The sequence below is a fragment of the Hemicordylus capensis genome, chromosome 7, assembly GCF_027244095.1.
Source record: "Hemicordylus capensis ecotype Gifberg chromosome 7, rHemCap1.1.pri, whole genome shotgun sequence".
In the NCBI taxonomy this organism is placed as follows: Eukaryota; Metazoa; Chordata; class Lepidosauria; order Squamata; family Cordylidae; genus Hemicordylus; species Hemicordylus capensis.
This window is the reverse complement of record NC_069663.1, coordinates 1,229,453-1,238,831: the sequence shown is the minus strand read 5'-3', so window position 1 is coordinate 1,238,831 and position 9,379 is coordinate 1,229,453. Positions and strand designations below refer to the sequence as shown.

Below are 9,379 nucleotides of genomic sequence, written 5' to 3'. Positions count from 1 at the left end.
GAACCTCGCCCTGTGCAGAACATGATCCATGTCTGAAGATCAACCTAGACAAGATGATGTACATTTTCCACAACAGGGCAAGTAGCAGCCCTTTCCATTGGGAAGATGGCAGGGAGGGGTCAGTCAAGCTTCTTTTCCAGTGTTGGTGATCTGAATTCCTCTACAGCTGATTTCTTTAAATATGTAGAGACACCAGCCCTATTCAGTCATTATAAAAATGGTTAGAGATTGTAACTGGGGGGCGGGGGCAGAAGTGGGGTTCCCATTTAAAACTGCCAATGGTAAGGCATCATCTCTTGCTCTGAAGAACACTCTCTGGTGGCTGGGTAGAGAGAGTAACAATAAATCACTGGCTGGTTCCTGGCTGTGATTGCCAAGATGTCCTCTTGTGGTCTGCAGGATGATACCCAGGTCATTTTGATGATACCCAGGTCATTTTGATCTAACCAATGTCCAAGATCCACTGTTTGAGAATCTTCTTGGCCTGATTCTATCCTAATAGTGACAGATATTTCTTTAGAATTCTTTAGAATTTAGATGCCAAGTGATGAGAGTTTTGCTAGCAGTGCTTGTATCCAGGAAGACTGAAACCTGTCGGCCAGTACAAGGGGAATCAATCAGCCCCAAAGGGGAAAGTTGATCTTGAGACAGTAGTTGAAAATTGAAACTCATGCTTTGGATTCCACCCTTTGAAAACCCATTTCTACCTTAGTGCAGCATTAGAAATACATCTGGGAGCCCAGAATACAGCTCTTATAAACTTAGACTGGACAATCTGCAGTGTTCTGTAGTTGGAATAGTGGCCCAGTTGTTCACCCTACAGACATTGAGCCAGTGGTTTGGCAATGAACAGATTTAGTGCAGCAGAAATAACTTCTCCTTTGGAGCAGAAAAATATCAGAATGGCTGATGTACCTGTTGGGCAGTGTAATCCACATGGGCCTTCCATGACCCTGTGGCATGAAAAACCACACCCAAATATTTAAAACTGTTAACCTGTTCAATCCGATGGCCCTTGATTGACCAATTAAAATTCTTAGGCTTCTTGGCAAGGACCATCACCTTAGATTTCTGAAAATTAATAACCAGGTGGTTATCCTTACAGTAATTGGCCAGGAGCTTAAGAGCCCTCCTAAGATCTACTGGGGTTTGAGAGATAATAGCATCAGCATCCGCTTACAGCAAAATAGGGATTTTTACCCCCGCGATGTCTGGCAGATGTAACCCTGGATCTGAGAGATTTTTGGCTAAGGTGTTTATATGCAGGTTAAACAGAGAGGGTGCCAACCTGCACCCTTGTTTGACTCCTTTGCTGGAAGTTATTGGGTGTGAAAGTGAGCCTCGGGGTTACCTCTCACCCTGACGTTGGTGTTCTCATAAAGCTTTTGAATGAGAAGAAGTAATTGCCTATCAGTGTTGATATCCCTGAGTTTTCCCCACAACCTTGGCCTCGAAATTGAATCTAGCGCTGATTTGAAATCTACAAAGGCCACATACAAAGAGCACTTGGGCTTACTGCTATACTGGATGGCTTTAAGAGGGGTTTGGATAACTTCATGGAGGAGAGGTCTATCAACGGCTACTAGCTGGAGGGCTATACTATAGGCCACCTCCAGCCTCAGAGGCAGGATGCCTCTGAATACCAGTTGCAGGGGAGTAACAGCAGGAGAGAGGGCATGTCCTCACCTCCTGCCTGTAGGCTTCCAGCGGCATCTGATGGGCCACTGTGTGAATCAGGATGCTGGACTAGATGGGCCTTGGGCCTGATCCAGCAGGGCTGTTCTTATGTTCTCAATAAGATGGCGTAGCACTAAGGAATGATCCATAGTTGAGCGCCCCATTCTAAAACCAGCCTCTTCATCCCCCAAGATGTCTTCTTGGTGGCACCACTGTGGCAAACCCGCCTAAGTAGCCACCCTTTAAAACAAGGTTAAGGGAGCGAGTGTTCCCTTAACCCTGTTTTTTAAATCGTCTGGCAGCTGCTGATGCTTCCAGCTGCAGATGCCAGACTGCGGGGAGCCCAGAGAGGCCTCATCCCCTAGGAAGCTGCTGTCTACTGAGACTATTGCCCCCCCCCCCAGCTCAATATTGTCTACACTGCTTGGCAGCATCTCTCCAGGGTTTCATGTTGGGGTCTTTCCCAACCCTGCCTGGAGATGCTGCCAGGGATTGAACCAGGACCTCCCGCATGCTAAGCAGATGCTCTACCACTAAGCTACAGCAGCACCATTTCCAAGGAAGTTGCCTTCTACCAAATCAGGCCATTGGCCCATCTAGCTCAACACTGGCTGGCAGCAGTTCTCCAGGGTTTCAGGCAGAAGTCTTTCCCAGCGTTACCTGAAGATGCCGTGGGTTGAACCTGGGACCTTCTGCATGTAAATCCAATGCTCTACCGCTGAGCTACAGCAATTGTCCCAACAATCTGCTCCCTGAGATGACTACGTCACCTTGCTTCATGGTAGGACCGCCCCGTCCAAGCCACTCAGCCACACAGACTCTCCAATATTTTCAGCAGCGTGGTGAGTGACCCTTTGGATTTCTATACACTCCTGGCTTGATTCTTTAAAAGGGATTCATGGTCCCAAGTTCCAGTTGCAGGATTCAGGCTGGTTCATCTTGATGTACCCCCATGCTTGCTTACATACATACATACCGGCAAGAACTAAGAGGACGCCCAGCAGCAAGGTGGATGGACTCGATTACGCAGGGGCATAGCAAGGTTGGAGTGGGCCCAGAGACAAGATTTTAAAATGCCCCCCACTCACTGAAGCTCAGCTCATGAAGTAAAGAAATCTTAAATGAAGCTGAACAGTGGTAACAAAAAGCATCTCTCTCTCTCTCTCTCTCTCTCTCTCTCTCTCTCCCTCTCTCCTATGTGGCACTATAGAACATCATCCTAAATTATATTTTTAAAGTTTTTGTAAATTGTGGATGATGCAAGTCATTTAATGCATTTCCCAGTCATGTGACTTGCCTCTGGGGGAGGGGGTCCCCAAGGCAGTGGGGCCCCAAACACTGTCTCCCCCTGCCCTATTAAAGTTACACCCCCACGATTACGACAGCAGTGAATGCACCACTGAGAGACCTAAAAGGCCAAGTTGAAGGCAGATTATCCTGGAAAGAATCTATGTGGTTGCTAAGAGTCGACACCGACTTGACGGCACTTATCAATCAGCAAGAACTAGAAATGTAAGCTTCGGAGGTGCATTTGCATGCATAGTGGTGGGGACATCACTTGCACCCCCCTAAAAAAAAAGAATCAGTGCAGGCTGGCATGCAAAATGAAATCTGAACAGACATTCTCAGTCCGTTGGCTGTTCTTTCTCTCTGCTTTGATCGATATTTTGCTACCAGGTCAGTATTAGGTAGGGCCATCCTTCCATTGTTTAATTCTATGGCCATCGGGTTATTAGCTGAACAAACAGGTGGGTGACTGAAGCAGTTGCTGCCCAAGGCGGAGAATTATGTTGACTGTATGGCTAAAATTCTCTTCCAAGAGCTGAAATGCCTTAGTGATTAGTCCTGCTGCTAGCCTGAGTCCCAGGCTTTTGCCATTTAACCAAGCCTGGTCATTTGTCCTACTGACAGTAATGGGCTTTATTGGGTTACTATTTGTGAAGTTTGTTTTGATGCCTGCCAGAGGTTACTGCACTCTAGGGGTGTGGACGGAACCGCCAACTGTGGTCTGGCACTGGGGTGGGGTGGGGTCACTTTAAGAGTGGCTGGAGGGTTAACTTACCCCTCCTGCCGCTTTCCCGCTTGCCGCCGTAAACATACGAGTAATTGGGGCGGCAGGATACCTCCCTGCCGCCCCTTCCCCGACGTTACTTGCAAAACCTCCCAGGAGTGCATTGCGCGCCTGCGTGCACATCACAGTGACGTGAAGCGCGCGCTCGTCTCTGTGACATGTGCACGCAATGCACTCCTGGGAGGATTTGCAAGTAACGTTGGGGAAGGGGCGGCCCAATTACTCGTATGTTTACAGCGGCAAGTGGGAAAGGGGTGGGAGGGGTAAGTAAATCCTCCCACCGCTCTTAAAGCGACCCCCCCAATCCGAACCACCCAGGTCCGGACTGGTCCGGACCGGTCCGGAGGCCTTTTCAATGGCTTCCGGACCGGTCCGGGTCCATCCCTACTGCACTCCTGTGCACTCTTTCTAGGGAATCATGTTCCATCAAACTCCATGACTCTTACTTCTGATCAAATATTTATTTATTTATGTTTATGTTTATGAGTACCCAGAATGTTGGGGGGCAATATGCTAAATTATTGTAAACCGCTTAGAGAGCTTCCAGCTATAGAGCGGTATATAAATGTAAGTGCTATTGCTATTGCTATTGCTATTATTTATGTTTATTCACCAAACATTTGTCTCTGGGAGGTTAACATAAAACAATTAAAGCACATATAAAAGTTAAAACAAATCAACAGTTTAAAATCAACCATAAAATTAAAACAGACTTTTTTTAAAAGCTGAGAAAGCTTTTCAATATGCTTAGGATCCTGCTTAGGAATATGCTTAGGATCTGGCAAGCAAAGTGTGTTACAGATATTTTTATCATAGTTTTTATATACACACATACACACACCATTATACAAGAGAGAGAAAAGGAATAGGGTCAAACAGCCCAGTTCAGACACTATGCTCCATGAGTGTACAGATAGATGTCTGTACACTCGTACATGTGTTTGTGTGAATGGCTATACCTGAGTTCATTTTTAAAGTGAACCTGAATGCAGGCCCTTCAAATGCAGGGTACAGATTGGAAGTATACTGCTGTACCTGCAATCAACATAACATGTGAATGACTATACCTGTGTACAGATCTGTACCTGTGTACACTGTACACACGTTCTACAGTGTTGAACATAATGTGTGAATGAACCTATTATCACTACATTTCTTATTCCAATGGACCAAGGGCAGGCAAACTTTGGCCCAGGTGCCAAAGTGCAGACAACGTGATTTTGAGTGGCACTCACACTGACATCTGAGAGGAGGCTCCACCGCTGAATTTAGCAGGAGCCATTGTTGCAGGGGATGATGGGAGCTGCAGTCCAACAACATCTAGGGACCCCAGTTTGAGAGACCTCCTGTTCCATTGGGTTTCTTCTCCTAAGTTGGGAGTGCACACAGTTGCAGCTTGTGAAGGCTATGCAATGTGCTACAGGAAGTCCTCAGACTTATGACACAATTGCTTCCTGAAAACTATGTCTTCAGTCACAGAACGTCTTAACTCAGAACCCATTTTTCCATAGGAATCAACGTTCTAAGGAGGGGAGTTGGTTCCTTAACCACGGTTACATACCTTATTTCCCCCACCCCGCCCCCCTGCTGCTGGCACAAAACAGCTACAATACAGGAGAAGGAGGAGAGCTGGTTTTGTGGTAGCAAGCACAAATTGTTCCCTTTGATAAGCAGGGTCCACCCTGGTTTGCATTTGGAAGGAAGACTACATGTAGTCTCTCCCCGACTACATGTGATCAGGCAGGGAGAGACTCCTGCCTGCAAACTTGGAGAAGCTGCTGCCAGTCTGTGTAGGCAATACTGAGCTAGAGGGACCAAGGGTCTGACTCGGTAGAAGGCAGCTTCCTCTGTTCCTATCTCCCAGCCTTGTGTTGTCTAGATGAGAGCATTGCGACAGTTTTAACCCCACCACAAAGTCTTAGCAAAGACACACAGCAAAGCCACCTCAGGAGAAGAGGCTGGCCTTATTTCTTAGCAGACCTGGTTTATGCACGAGGCAGAGAGAAGCAGATGTACGGGCGACTTCCTTGCCCTGGCTTGCAAAGAGTCTTCAGTTCTTGCAGCCAGAAGGAAACTGCAAGTCGTGAGGACGAGACAGATCCGAGGCTGCCCACAGTAGCAGGGGATGTGGCAAGGAGGGTTTCCAGCAAGCCTGTTCCAGGAGAAGATGGGACATTTCTGCTGAGGAGTGGCTGAACTTTAGCCAGTCACTATCTTTGGCCAGTCACAGGGTGAAGGTAGCCTGACTTTGGACTAGATTGGTAGACTGACTTTGGTAGACTGACTTTGGCCAGTCACAGGGTGATGGTAGACTGACTTTGGACTAGACTGGTAGACTGACTTTGGTAGACTGACTTTGGCCAGTCACAGGGTGATGGTAGCCCTAGCAGAGCCAATAAGGATGAGAAACCCGTTCCCCAGTGCCCAGTTCCTTAAGGATAATCTTCTTTGATACTGCTGTTATTTGCTGCTTTATTATTTCCAGGACTTCTCTAATTTTCCTTGAATCTAGGTGGTATTTTTGGATCAGATACTGTTTGGTGTTTTCTTTCTTCAGCTTCTTGTCTGTCATATCTTTCAATTTACTAGCATCTGATCTAAGCCTGGAGATTGTATTTTCTAATCAAATCTTCCATTTAGGTGATGTACTGCTTTCTTTTTTTACAGGTCCACTGATCTTATATCCGAGCTCTTGTGTTGTTATTGTTGCTGCACTGTACAGGAGTTGGTTTGTTTCTTGCAAATTATTGGTTGTTATTTCTGCAAGTGCAGCATTGACATCTTTTAATGCCTGAGCAAGTTGTTTTTTGGCAACTGTTTTTAGAGCGGGAAGTCGAACCCTGGTGGTTGTTTGCTTCATGTGCTCAGTTATTTTTTGCTTTAGTTCTTCTTGCTTTTCTGTTAAACGGCATTTGGGTTTTTGAGGTGAAGGCAAAGGGGAGGTTGCCCGGTTTTGATTTTGAAATACTTCAGCAACGGTGGTATCCTCTATTTCCAACACCTCCTCCATCTGTGCCTGAGCAACTGCTTCAGTTGGTGGTAATTCTTCTTCCATATCTTGAGCCTGTGTTGCTCTTTGCAGTTCTTCCAGCTCAACTCCTGTGAATACTTTATTTCTTATTCTGAATCTTCTCTGGTCTGCTAGCCTTTTTTCTATTATTTCTGTATCTGGATGCTTCTCTTTCCAAATTTGGTACATTCTTTTTAAATAACCTCTTCAAGTTGGACTAGACTTGTAATAGCAGATCATTATTTCCTTGTGGGCATTTTTTGTATATTTTTTTCAGTTAAGCGACGTTTCTTCCAGTAGCTTTGCTGTCTCCAGCCCTGGTTGCTCAACTGAAGATCCTGTGTCCTGTAGCCCACTTGCCCCCAGATGTCCAGGGACTATAGCACCTGGCGCGGTCCTTGTTGACCCGGGCGACGACCAATCCGGTATAAATTTATTAAAGTTACGTCTCACCATATTGTTGACGGGAGAGGCACTCTTTGTCTGGCTCCTCTGGTGAGACCTGTCTTGTAATAATAATAATAAATAATAATAATGATGATGATGATGATGATGATGATTAACATTTATATCCTTCTCTTCCTCCAAGGAGCCCAAAGCAGTGTACTACATACTTAAGTTTCTCTTCGCAACAACCCTGTGAAGTAAGTTAGGCTGAGGGAGAAGCGACTGGCCCAGAGTCACCCAGCTAGTCTCCTGGCTGAATGGGGATTTGAACTCAAGTCTCCCCGGTCCTAGTCCAGCACTCTAACCACTACACCACGCTGGCTCTTCCGATAGCCTTTGAAGTACCCCTAGGGGTACTAGTACCCCCTGTTGGGAACCCCAATCTATCTCAATATTGTCTGTTCTGTCTGGCAGTGGCACTCCAGAGTTTCAGGCAAGAGTTTTCCCCAGCTCTCCCTGTAGATGCCAGGGATTGAACCTGGGACCTTCAGCATCTTTAAGCTGATACTCTACCACTGAAATACAGCCCCATCCCTAACACAGTCCAAGGGACAATAAAATGCTCCTTTAGGGAATCATGTTTGAAAACTGCATGCAGAAGGTTCCACATTCCCTCCCTGGCAGCATCTCCAAGACAGGACAAGATTATTATTATTATTTTTTAGGACAAGATTTTAGGGCTGAGAGAAACCCTTGCCTGAAACCTTGGAAAAGCTGCTGCCAGTCTGTGTAGACAATACTGAGCTAGATGGAGCAAGGGCCTGACTCAATATAGAGCAGCTTCCGATGTTCCTAAGTTCCTATATTCACAGTGAAGTCCTAAGTGTTTTGAAACGGAGGGGGGAAATGTTTAAAACTGAACACCTGGACATTTTTGATGAAACTGTGAGTCTGGATTTGCTTAAAATGGCAAGAGGGTGGTGGACAGTAGGAAGGCAGGAAGGCAATCTAAATAAATATCATATGATTTGTCTTACACATAGTCTTACACAATGCTTGCTTGTGGTAAAACTTGTTTTTGTTTTTTAAAAAGCATGTGGTTTCTGCATAGAATAAATGTGTGGTTTTTTCCCCTGGGGAAGCGCATGAGCAATACCCTGCTAACTAGGCAAAGAGGCACCTTTTAACGTGGTGATTCTCTTTATTTAGCAGGGGGAGAGTAAATGGCCCTCTCCATCCCCAGCACAGCATCCCTCCAGTGACTTTTGCTGGTGTCTATCTTATGTTTCTTTTTAGATTGTGAGCCCTTCGGGGACAGGGATCCATCTTATTTAGTTATTTATTATTCCTCTGTGTAAACCACCCTGAGCCATTTTTGGAAGGGTGGTATAAAAATCAAATGAATGAATGAATGAATGAATGAATGAATGAAATCTTACTTGCAATCTGAAGAGGGGGAGGCGGCCCACAATACCGAAAATGATGCTAATACACCAAACTGTCCACGTGGGAAGTTTCAGGGCAGAGAGCATCCAAGTTAGGTGCGTTCTTAAATTCTTCTTAAATTTGGATTCCCAGAAGTTGTTTGAGAAGGAGAGCTGGTCTTGCGGTACTAAGCATCATCATCATCATCATCATCATCATCATCATCATCATCATCATCATCATTTATTCAACTAGCACTTGGCAGGGTTGTAATAAAGGCCTTGGGAAAGATATTTAGATGCCATGACGTGTCTATACCTACAGAGATTAGAATAGTTTGGACAATTGTTTTCCCCGTGACACTCTGTGGATGCAAAAGCTGGATTTTTAAGAAGCAAGATAGAAAAAGTATTGACACTTTTGAACTTTGGTGCTGGAGAAGACTTTTGAGGATACCATGGACAGCCAGGAAAATAAACAAATGGATCACAGAACAAACCAATCCAGAATTTTCACTCAAGGCACAAATGACCAGGCTCAAACTATCATACTTTGGACACATTATGGGAAAACCCAGCTCCCTTGAGAAGTCCATAATGCTGGGGAAAGCTGAAGGCAAGAGAAGAAAATGGCCAGCAGCAAGGTGGATGGACCTGATCACGACAGCAATGGATGCACCACTGAGAGACCTTAAAGGCCAAGTTGAAGACAGATCATCCTGGAGAGAATCTATCTATGTGGTCGCTAAGAGTCGACACTGACTTGACAGCACTTAATCAATCAATCAATCAATCAATCAGGGAGAGAGA

At 45.5% G+C, this 9,379-nt stretch overlaps 1 non-coding gene across 1 annotated transcript; it reads right to left on the bottom strand.

The window, feature by feature from the left end:
* Positions 1–2,154: 2,154 nt before the first annotated feature.
* Positions 2,155–2,225, bottom strand: TRNAA-AGC (transfer RNA alanine (anticodon AGC)). Its single transcript has one exon. It is a non-coding gene; the product is annotated as a tRNA-Ala (tRNA).
* Between the last annotated feature and the right edge of the window lie 7,154 nt (positions 2,226–9,379).